The sequence below is a fragment of the Coregonus lavaretus genome (genome assembly GCF_964263955.1).
Source record: "Coregonus lavaretus genome assembly, chromosome: 22".
NCBI classification, from domain to species: Eukaryota; Metazoa; Chordata; class Actinopteri; order Salmoniformes; family Salmonidae; genus Coregonus; species Coregonus lavaretus.
In genome coordinates this window covers 912,992-923,537 of record NC_140009.1, presented here as the reverse complement: position 1 = coordinate 923,537, position 10,546 = coordinate 912,992, and the positions used below count along the sequence as shown (strand labels likewise).

The following is a 10,546-nucleotide window of genomic DNA, read 5'->3' as shown; positions in this document are numbered from 1 at the left end:
CTCTCTTCTGTCCTCTCTCCTCTCTCTTCTGTCCTCTCTCTCCTGTCCTCTCTCTCTAGGTTATAGGGATGCTCTTCAGTATGGTGTTGTGTTGTGCCATCCGCAACAGCAGAGAGGTCATCTAAACAGGCACAACTCCTCACCAATCTCCCTCCTCCCCACTTCCTCCTGTTCCCCATCTCCTGCCTCCTCACCAATCTCCCTCCTCCCCACTTCCTCCTGTTCCCCATCTCCTGCCTCCTCTCCATGGCCCCCACCAGTAACAGCCTTCAGTCAGAATAAACTCCTCCACCTCCCTACAACTTTCACCCAACCAACCAGGGGGACACAGGGACCAGACTGCCATTTTCCCATAGTTCTCTAAAGCACGAGGAATTGTGTGCATTTCAGAAGTCTACAGCCCTTCTACAGACTCCTCAGGAGACGAGGAGACGAAGCCACTGTAGACTGTTGAGATGAAGCCCTTCAGTGTCACCCTCATGGCATGGAGGCCTTAGATCATGGAGACTAGGGTAACAATATTATGTTAAGTGAGATTAAGGGGGCACCAAACTGGATACCAGGCGCCTAAACGGAGAGGTGATTGGTGGACAGGGAGAGGGGGCCTAAACGGAGAGGTGATTGGTGGACAGGGAGAGGGGGCCTAAACGGAGAGGTGATTGGTGGACAGGGAGAGGGGGCCTAAACGGAGAGGTGATTGGTGTTGCTGGTAGAGGTTTCTTAGGTAGAGCTGTTTGTTATGTAACAGTCCTGATCTCTCCTCTGGCTGTGACGTTCTGCTCCTAACCCCCCCTGACCCTGTTGACATGTTGCCATGCCTTTTACATGACATGTTACGTTACTGTGGTGCTAATTTTGACACCCCTCCCAGCCCTATTGACACCCCTCCCAGCCCTATTGACACCCCTCCCAGCCCTATTGACACCCCTCCCAGCCCCACCAACACCCCTCCCAGCCCTACTGACACCCCTCCCAGCCCTATTGACACCCCTCCCAGCCCTATTGACACCCCTCCCAGCCCTATTGACACCCCTCCCAGCCCTACTGACACCCCTCCCAGCCCTATTGACACCCCTCCCAGCCCTATTGACACCCCTCCCAGCCCCACCGATACCCCTCCCAGCCCTATTGACACCCCTCCCAGCCCTATTGACACCCCTCCCAGCCCTATTGACACCCCTCCCAGCCCTAATGACACCCCTCCCAGCCCTACCGACACCCCTCCCAGCCCTATTGACACCCCTCCCAGCCCCACCGACACCCCTCCCAGCCCTATTGACACCCCTCCCAGCCCTATTGACACCCCTCCCAGCCCTACTGACACCCCTCCCAGCCCCACTGACACCCCTCCCAGCCCTACTGACACCCCTCCCAGCCCTATTGACACCCCTCCCAGCCCTACTGACACCCGTCCCAGCCCCACCGACACCCCTCCCAGCCCTATTGACACCCATCCCAGCCCTACTGACACCCCTCCCAGCCCTACTGACACCCCTCCCAGCCCTATTGACACCCCTCCCAGCCCTACTGACACCCCTCCCAGCCCCACCGACACCCCTCCCAGCCCTATTGACACCCCTTCCAGCCCTATTGACACCCCTCCCAGCCCTACTGACACCCCTCCCAGCCCTACTGACACCCCTCCCAGCCCTACTGACACCCCTCCCAGCCCTACTGACACCCCTCCCAGCCCCACTGACACCCCTCCCAGCCCTATTGACACCCCTCCCAGCCCTATTGACACCCCTCCCAGCCCTATTGACACCCCTCCCAGCCCTACTGACACCCCTCCCAGCCCCATTGACACCCCTCCCAGCCCTATTGACACCCCTCCCAGCCCTATTGACACCCCTCCCAGCCCTATTGACACCCCTCCCAGCCCTACTGACACCCCGCCCAGCCCTATTGACACCCCTCCCAGCCCTATTGACACCCCTCCCAGCCCTACTGACACCCCTCCCAGCCCTATTGACACACCTCCCAGCCCTACTGACACCCCTCCTAGCCCTACTGACACCCCTCCCAGCCCTATTGACACCCCTCCCAGCCCTACTGACACCCCTCCCAGCCCTATTGACACCCCTCCCAGCCCTATTGACACCCCTCCCAGCCTATTGACACCCCTCCCAGCCCTACTGACACCCCTCCCAACCCTATTGACACCCCTCCCAGCCCTATTGACACCCCTCCCAGCCCTATTGACACCCCTCCCAGCCCTATTGACACCCCTCCCAGCCCTATTGACACCCCTCCCAGCCCTATTGACACCCCTCCCAGCCCTACTGACACCCCTCCCAGCCCTATTGACACCCCTCCCAGCCCTATTGACACCCATCCCAGCCCTATTGACACACCTCCCAGCCCTATTGACACCCCTCACAGCCCTACTGACACCCCGCCCAGCCCTATTGACACCCCTCCCAGCCCTATTGACACCCCTCCCAGCCCTACTGACACCCCTCCCAGCCCTATTGACACACCTCCCAGCCCTACTGACACCCCTCCCAGCCCTACTGACACCCCTCCCAGCCCTATTGACACCCCTCCCAGCCCTACTGACACCCCTCCCAGCCCTATTGACACCCCTCCCAGCCCTATTGACACCCCTCCCAGCCCTACTGACACCCCTCCCAACCCTATTGACACCCCTCCCAGCCCTATTGACACCCCTCCCAACCCTATTGACACCCCTCCCAACCCTATTGACACCCCTCCCAGCCCTATTGACACCCCTCCCAGCCCTACTGACACCCCTCCCAGCCCTACTGACACCCCTCCCAACCCTATTGACACCCCTCCCAGCCCTATTGACACCCCTCCCAGCCCTATTGACACCCCTCCCAACCCTATTGACACCCCTCCCAGCCCTATTGACACCCCTCCCAGCCCTACTGACACCCCTCCCAGCCCTACTGACACCCCTCCCAGCCCTATTGACACCCCTCCCAGCCCTATTGACACCCCTCCCAGCCCTATTGACACCCCTCCCAGCCCTATTGACACCCCTCCCAGCCCTATTGACACCCCTCCCAGCCCTATTGACACCCCTCCCAGCCCTATTGACACCCCTCCCAGCCCTATTGACACCCCTCCCAGCCCTATTGACACCCCTCCCAGCCCTATTGACACCCCTCCCAGCCCTACTGACACCCCTCCCAGCCCTATTGACACCCCTCCCAGCCCTATTGACACCCATCCCAGCCCTATTGACACACCTCCCAGCCCTATTGACACCCCTCACAGCCCTACTGACACCCCGCCCAGCCCTATTGACACCCCTCCCAGCCCTATTGACACCCCTCCCAGCCCTACTGACACCCCTCCCAGCCCTATTGACACACCTCCCAGCCCTACTGACACCCCTCCCAGCCCTACTGACACCCCTCCCAGCCCTATTGACACCCCTCCCAGCCCTACTGACACCCCTCCCAGCCCTATTGACACCCCTCCCAGCCCTATTGACACCCCTCCCAGCCCTACTGACACCCCTCCCAACCCTATTGACACCCCTCCCAGCCCTATTGACACCCCTCCCAACCCTATTGACACCCCTCCCAACCCTATTGACACCCCTCCCAGCCCTATTGACACCCCTCCCAGCCCTACTGACACCCCTCCCAGCCCTACTGACACCCCTCCCAACCCTATTGACACCCCTCCCAGCCCTATTGACACCCCTCCCAGCCCTATTGACACCCCTCCCAACCCTATTGACACCCCTCCCAGCCCTATTGACACCCCTCCCAGCCCTACTGACACCCCTCCCAGCCCTACTGACACCCCTCCCAGCCCTATTGACACCCCTCCCAGCCCTATTGACACCCCTCCCAGCCCTATTGACACCCCTCCCAGCCCTATTGACACCCCTCCCAGCCCTATTGACACCCCTCCCAGCCCTATTGACACCCCTCCCAGCCCCACCGACACCCCTCCCAGCCCTATTGACACCCCTCCCAGCCCTATTGACACCCCTCCCAGCCCTACTGACACCCCTCCCAGCCCTATTGACACCCCTCCCAGCCCTACTGACACCCCTCCCAGCCCCACCGACACCCCTCCCAGCCCTATTGACACCCCTCCCAGCCCTATTGACACCCCTCCCAGCCCTACTGACACCCCTCCCAGCCCTACTGACACCCCTCCCAGCCCTATTGACACCCCTCCCAGCCCTATTGACACCCCTCCCAGCCCTACTGACACCCCTCCCAGCCCCACTGACACCCCTCCCAGCCCTACTGACACCCCTCCCAGCCCTACTGACCCCCATCCCAGCCCTATTGACACCCCTCCCAGCCCTACTGACACCCCTTCCAGCCCTATTGACACCCCTCCCAGCCCTATTGACACCCCTCCCAGCCCTACTGACACCCCTCCCAGCCCCACTGACACCCCTCCCAGCCCTATTGACACCCCTCCCAGCCCTACTGACACCCCTCCCAGCCCCACCGACACCCCTCCCAGCCCTATTGACACCCCTTCCAGCCCTATTGACACCCTTCCCAACCCTATTGACACCCCTCCCAGCCCTATTGACACCCCTCCCAGCCCTATTGACACCCCTCCCAGCCCTACTGACACCCCTCCCAGCCCTACTGACACCCCTCCCAGCCCTATTGACACCCCTCCCAGCCCTATTGACACCCCTCCCAGCCCTATTGACACCCCTCCCAACCCTATTGACACCCCTCCCAGCCCTATTGACACCCCTCCCAGCCCTACTGACACCCCTCCCAGCCCTATTGACACCCCTCCCAGCCCTACTGACACCCCTCCCAGCCCTACTGACACCCCTCCCAGCCCTATTGACACCCCTCCCAGCCCTACTGACACCCCTCCCAGCCCCACCGACACCCCTCCCAGCCCTATTGACACCCCTCCCAGCCCTATTGACACCCCTCCCAGCCCTACTGACACCCCTCCCAGCCCTACTGACACCCCTCCCAGCCCTATTGACACCCCTCCCAGCCCTACTGACACCCCTCCCAGCCCCACTGACACCCCTCCCAGCCCCACTGACACCCCTCCCAGCCCCACTGACACCCCTCCCAGCCCCACTGACACCCCTCCCAGCCCTATTGACACCCCTCCCAGCCCTATTGACACCCCTCCCAGCCCTATTGACACCCCTCCCATCCCTACTGACACCCCTCCCAGCCCTATTGACACCCCTCCCAGCCCTATTGACACCCCTCCCAGCCCTACTGACACCCCTCCCAGCCCTACTGACACCCCTCCCAGCCCTATTGACACCCCTCCCAGCCCTACTGACACCCCTCCCAGCCCTACTGACACCCCTCCCAGCCCTATTGACACCCCTCCCAGCCCTATTGACACCCCTCCCAGCCCTACTGACACCCCTCCCAGCCCTATTGACACCCCTCCCAGCCCTACTGACACCCCTCCCAGCCCTACTGACACCCATCCCAGCCCATACTGACACCCCCTGTGCCTTAAGGCTTAGACACACCAATAGTGGTTTCCGGGTTGAGAGTACTTGGCACCTCTGAACAGAGTGCCGGCCTTAACTTGCAAACCGATTTCACATGTAGAATCGTGTGACAATGTAGGCAGTCAAATGTCCACCAGCGGGTGGTCCCTAAAACACAAACGGTAGATCAACATGTTCCATTGGTTCTGGGTCCATTCCCCAAGTCAGATCCCCCACTGGGTCCATGTTGTAGATATTATGTGATATGGTAGTTGGAGTCTAACTATAGATGCAGGCTAACTACAGATGCAGGCTAACTATAGATGCAGGCTAACTACAGATGCAGGCTAACTACAGATGCAGGCTAACTACAGATGCAGGCTAACTACAGATGCAGGCTAACTACAGATGCAGGCTAACTACAGATGCAGGCTAACTACAAATGCAGGCTAACTACAGATGCTGGCTAACTACAGATGCAGGCTAACCACAGATGCAGGCTAACTATAGATGCAGGCTAACTACAGATGCAGGCTAACTATAGATGTAGGCTAACTACAGATGCAGGCTAACTACAGATGCAGGTTTGCAGTAGGTGTACTGTAGTAGTAGTAGACACTGGCACGTCTCAAATCATACCCTATCCCCTACATTGTGCACTACTTTTGAACAGAGGGTAGTGCACAGGGAGTGAGCTGGTTTTGTAAGGAGTATGGTCACATCCAAAATGGCACCCTATTCCCTATAAAATGGCACCCTATTCCCTATGAAGTGGCACCCTATTCCCTATGAAATGGCACCCTATTCCCTATGAAATGGCACCCTATTCCCTATGAAGTGGCACCCTATTCCCTATGAAATGGCACCCTATTCCCTATGAAGTGCACTTGTTACACTAGCCGTAGAGCCCTGCTCAGAATCTGTAAGTGGCTCTGGATGAGAGCTTCCGCTAACAGACCCATAGTCGTCATGACAACGCTGTTCCAGAGCCAGCACACTCTCTTCAGGTGCCTTTCTTCTTTTCTACCGCAAAACAAACATATCAAACAACCAATCTGTGGCCAGAAGCAACGTTTTTTAACAATACCAAACCTGCCCATCAACTAGATTCCTGTACATAATACTGTAAGGTTTTAGAAGACTTCTTTAGAGGTGGATGTGTTGTTCTACGGTCCTGCAAGGAGCACTAGTGATCTGGCTGTTGTCTGGCTGCCGCATTACATCAACCAATCGTTACCTGCTATGTCATAGACTGAGAAGTCGGGCATCAGATTGCTATATAACATGATGTGGTTTAGCTGATATGTTAAACACCTATCCAGGCGTTGTGAGATTTGGTCATGTGGTCAGTCTGAATGTCACGTTCGTTTAAAGACGGGTCGGACCAAGGCGCAGCGTGATATGCGTACATGTTTATTTACGATAAACACACGACAAAACAACAAAGGTAACGGAACGTGAAGTCCGAAAGGTACAACACAACAAACCTTACACGGAACGAGAACCCACAACTAGACAGTGCCAAAAGGCTGCCTAAGTATGATTCCCAATCAGAGACAACGAGCGACAGCTGCCTCTGATTGGGAACCACACCGGCCAACATAGAAATACAAATCTAGAATATTCACACCCTGACCAAACTAGCTAGAGTTCTGTAGGCCAGGGCGTGACACTGAAACATGGCCATTATGACCGCTAGCCCAAGCCAGGTCACTAAACTCCTCCCTGTGAAGGAGAACAAAGTATTTTTGTAATGTATCTTATTCCCTAAAGACCTGTTACAGTCCCGCTGTATGTGATTGTGTGTTAATGTATTTTATTTTATTTTAATGTCTGATGTAATTTGGGTTCTGATGGTTTTCCGAGCCGCTCAGAAAGATAGATGTTCTGTTCAACTAATAAACTTTTAAAAGTTTTACCCAGTTCTTCCTGTCTCGCTACTTCCTTTGCGTTCCTTTCGAAACTGTTTTACCAGAATGCAACTCTACATCATCAGAAGTCAAACACAAACACACAGTCTTGTATAACTAACCTTGTGGGGGGACACAATTCAGTCCCATTCAAAATCCTATTTTCCCTAACCCTAAACCTTAACCTAACCTCAACCCGAAACCCTAGCTCCTAACCCTAAAACTAACCCTAGCTCCTAACCCTAAAACTAACCCTAGCTCCTAACCCTAAAACTAACCCTAGCTCCTAACCCTAAAACCAACCCTAGCTCCTAACCCTAAAACTAACCCTAGCTCCTAACCCTAAAACTAACCCTAACTCCTAACCCTAAAACTAACCCTAGCTCCTAACCCTAACACTAAATGTAACGTTGTCCTTAAACTGCCTAGAAATAGCATTTGACCTTGTGGGGACTAACAAAATGTCCCCAGTTGGTCAAATGTGTGTTTGTTTACTATTCTTGTGGGGACATCTGGTATATTTAAACACATCCACCATATCAATCAGTTCTCATGATAGTCAGGCATTCCTATTAGTAATCTGGGTAGAAGAAGCCTTCTGTGATCGACCATACTGTAGAGAGACTACGGTTAGAGCAGCTGACGGTTAGAGCATTCAGTCAGCAGGGTTAGCGGGTTAGGAGGACCAGTCAGTCAGCAGGGTTAGCGGGTTAGGAGGACCAGTCAGTCAGCAGGGTTAGCGGGTTAGGAGGACCAGTCAGTCAGCAGGGTTAGCGGGTTAGGAGGACCAGTCAGTCAGCAGGGTTAGCGGGTTAGGAGGACCAGTCAGTCAGCAGGGTTAGCGGGTTAGGAGGACCAGTCAGTCAGCAGGGTTAGCGGGTTAGGAGGACCAGTCAGTCAGCAGGGTTAGCGGGTTAGGAGGACCAGTCAGTCAGCAGGGTTAGCGGGTTAGGAGGACCAGTCAGTCAGCAGGGTTAGCGGGTTAGGAGGACCAGTCAGTCAGCAGGGTTAGCGGGTTAGGAGGACCAGTCAGTCAGCAGGGTTAGCGGGTTAGGAGGACCAGTCAGTAAGCAGGATTACTGTGTTACGACCAATCAGTCAGACGGTCAGTAGGGTTAGTGTTTTAGGACCAGTCAGTCAGTAGGGTTAGTGTGTTAGGACAAGTCAGTCAGCAGGGTTAGTGTGTTAGGAGGACCAGTCAGTCAGCAGGGTTAGTGTGTTAGGACCAGTCAGTCAGTAGGGTTAGTGTGTTAGGACCAGTCAGTCAGCAGGGTTAGTGTGTTAGGAGGACCAGTCAGTCAGTCAGCAGGGTTAGTGTGTTAGGACCAGTCAGTCAGCAGGGTTAGTGTGTTAGGACCAGTCAGTCAGCAGGGTTAGTGTGTTAGGAGGACCAGTCAGTCAGCAGGGTTAGTGTGTTAGGACCAGTCAGTCAGTAGGGTTAGTGTGTTAGGAGGACCAGTCAGTCAGTAGGGTTAGTGTGTTAGGAGGACCAGTCAGTCAGCAGGGTTAGTGTGTTAGGAGGACCAGTCAGTCAGCAGGGTTAGTGTGTTAGAACCAGTCAGTCAGCAGGGTTAGTGTGTTTGGACCAGTCAGTCAGCAGGGTTAGTGTGTTAGGAGGACCAGTCAGTCAGTAGGGTTAGTGTGTTAGGACCAGTCAGTCAGTAGGGTTAGTGTGTTAGGACCAGTCAGTCAGTAGGGTTAGTGTGTTAGGAGGACCAGTCAGTCAGCAGGGTTAGTGTATTAGGAGGACCAGTCAGTCAGTAGGGTTAGTGTTTTAGGACCAGTCAGTCAGTAGGGTTAGTGTGTTAGGAGGACCAGTCAGTCAGCAGGGTTAGTGTGTTAGGACCAGTCAGTCAGCAGGGTTAGTGTGTTAGGAGGACCAGTCAGTCAGCAGGGTTAGTGTGTTAGGAGGACCAGTCAGTCAGTAGGGTTAGTGTATTAGGAGGACCAGTCAGTCAGTAGGGTTAGTGTTTTAGGACCAGTCAGTCAGTAGGGTTAGTGTGTTAGGACCAGTCAGTCAGTAGGGTTAGTGTGTTAGGAGGACCAGTCAGTCAGTAGGGTTAGTGTGTTAGGACCAGTCAGTCAGCAGGGTTAGTGTGTTAGGAGGACCAGTCAGTCAGTAGGGTTAGTGTGTTAGGAGGACCAGTCAGTCAGTCAGTAGGGTTAGTGTGTTAGGAGGACCAGTCAGTCAGCAGGGTTAGTGTGTTAGGACCAGTCAGTCAGCAGGGTTAGTGTGTTAGGAGGACCAGTCAGTCAGCAGGGTTAGTGTGTTAGGAGGACCAGTCAGTCAGCAGGGTTAGTGTGTTAGGAGGACCAGTCAGTCAGCAGGGTTAGTGTGTTAGGAGGACCAGTCAGTCAGCAGGGTTAGTGTGTTAGGAGGACCAGTCAGTCAGTCAGTAGGGTTAGTGTGTTAGGACCAGTCAGTCAGCAGGGTTAGTGTGATAGGACCAGTCAGTCAGCAGGGTTAGTGTGTTAGGAGGACCAGTCAGTCAGCAGGGTTAGTGTGTTAGGAGGACCAGTCAGTCAGCAGGGTTAGTGTGTTAGGAGGACCAGTCAGTCAGTCAGTAGGGTTAGTGTGTTAGGACCAGTCAGTCAGCAGGGTTAGTGTGTTAGGAGGACCAGTCAGTCAGCAGGGTTAGTGTGTTAGGAGGACCAGTCAGTCAGCAGGGTTAGTGTGTTAGGACCAGTCAGTCAGCAGGGTTAGTGTTTTAGGACCAGTCAGTCAGCAGGGTTAGTGTGTTAGGAGGACCAGTCAGTCAGCAGGGTTAGTGTGTTAGGAGGACCAGTCAGTCAGTCAGTAGGGTTAGTGTGTTAGGAGGACCAGTCAGTCAGCAGGGTTAGTGTGTTAGGAGGACCAGTCAGTCAGTAGGGTTAGTGTTTTAGGAGGACCAGTCAGTCAGCAGGGTTACTGTATTAGGAGGACCAGTCAGTCAGCAGGGTTAGTGTGTTAGGAGGACCAGTCAGTCAGTAGGGTTAGTGTGTTAGGAGGACCAGTCAGTCAGCAGGGTTAGTGTGTTAGGAGGACCAGTCAGTCAGCAGGGTTAGTGTGTTAGGAGGACCAGTCAGTCAGCAGGGTTAGTGTGTTAGGAGGACCAGTCAGTCAGCAGGGTTAGTGTTTTAGGAGGACCAGTCAGTCAGCAGGGTTAGTGTGTTAGGAGGACCAGTCAGTCAGTAGGGTTAGTGTGTTAGGAGGACCAGTCAGTCAGCA

At 55.3% G+C, this 10,546-nt stretch overlaps 2 pseudogenes across 2 annotated transcripts in view; both read left to right on the top strand.

The window, feature by feature from the left end:
• LOC311149454 (tetraspanin-2-like) overlaps window positions 1-125 on the top strand; it is a 7,223-nt pseudogene extending 7,098 nt beyond the window's left edge. Inside the window, exon 6 of the transcript in view lies at window positions 60-125. The product of the transcript in view is annotated as a tetraspanin-2-like (transcript). The remainder of the gene's footprint in view (window positions 1-59) is intronic.
• A 375-nt stretch (window positions 126-500) lies between these two features.
• LOC311149453 (selenide, water dikinase 3-like) overlaps window positions 501-10,546 on the top strand; it is a 36,974-nt pseudogene continuing 26,928 nt past the window's right edge. Inside the window, exon 1 of the transcript in view lies at window positions 501-512. The product of the transcript in view is annotated as a selenide, water dikinase 3-like (transcript). The remainder of the gene's footprint in view (window positions 513-10,546) is intronic.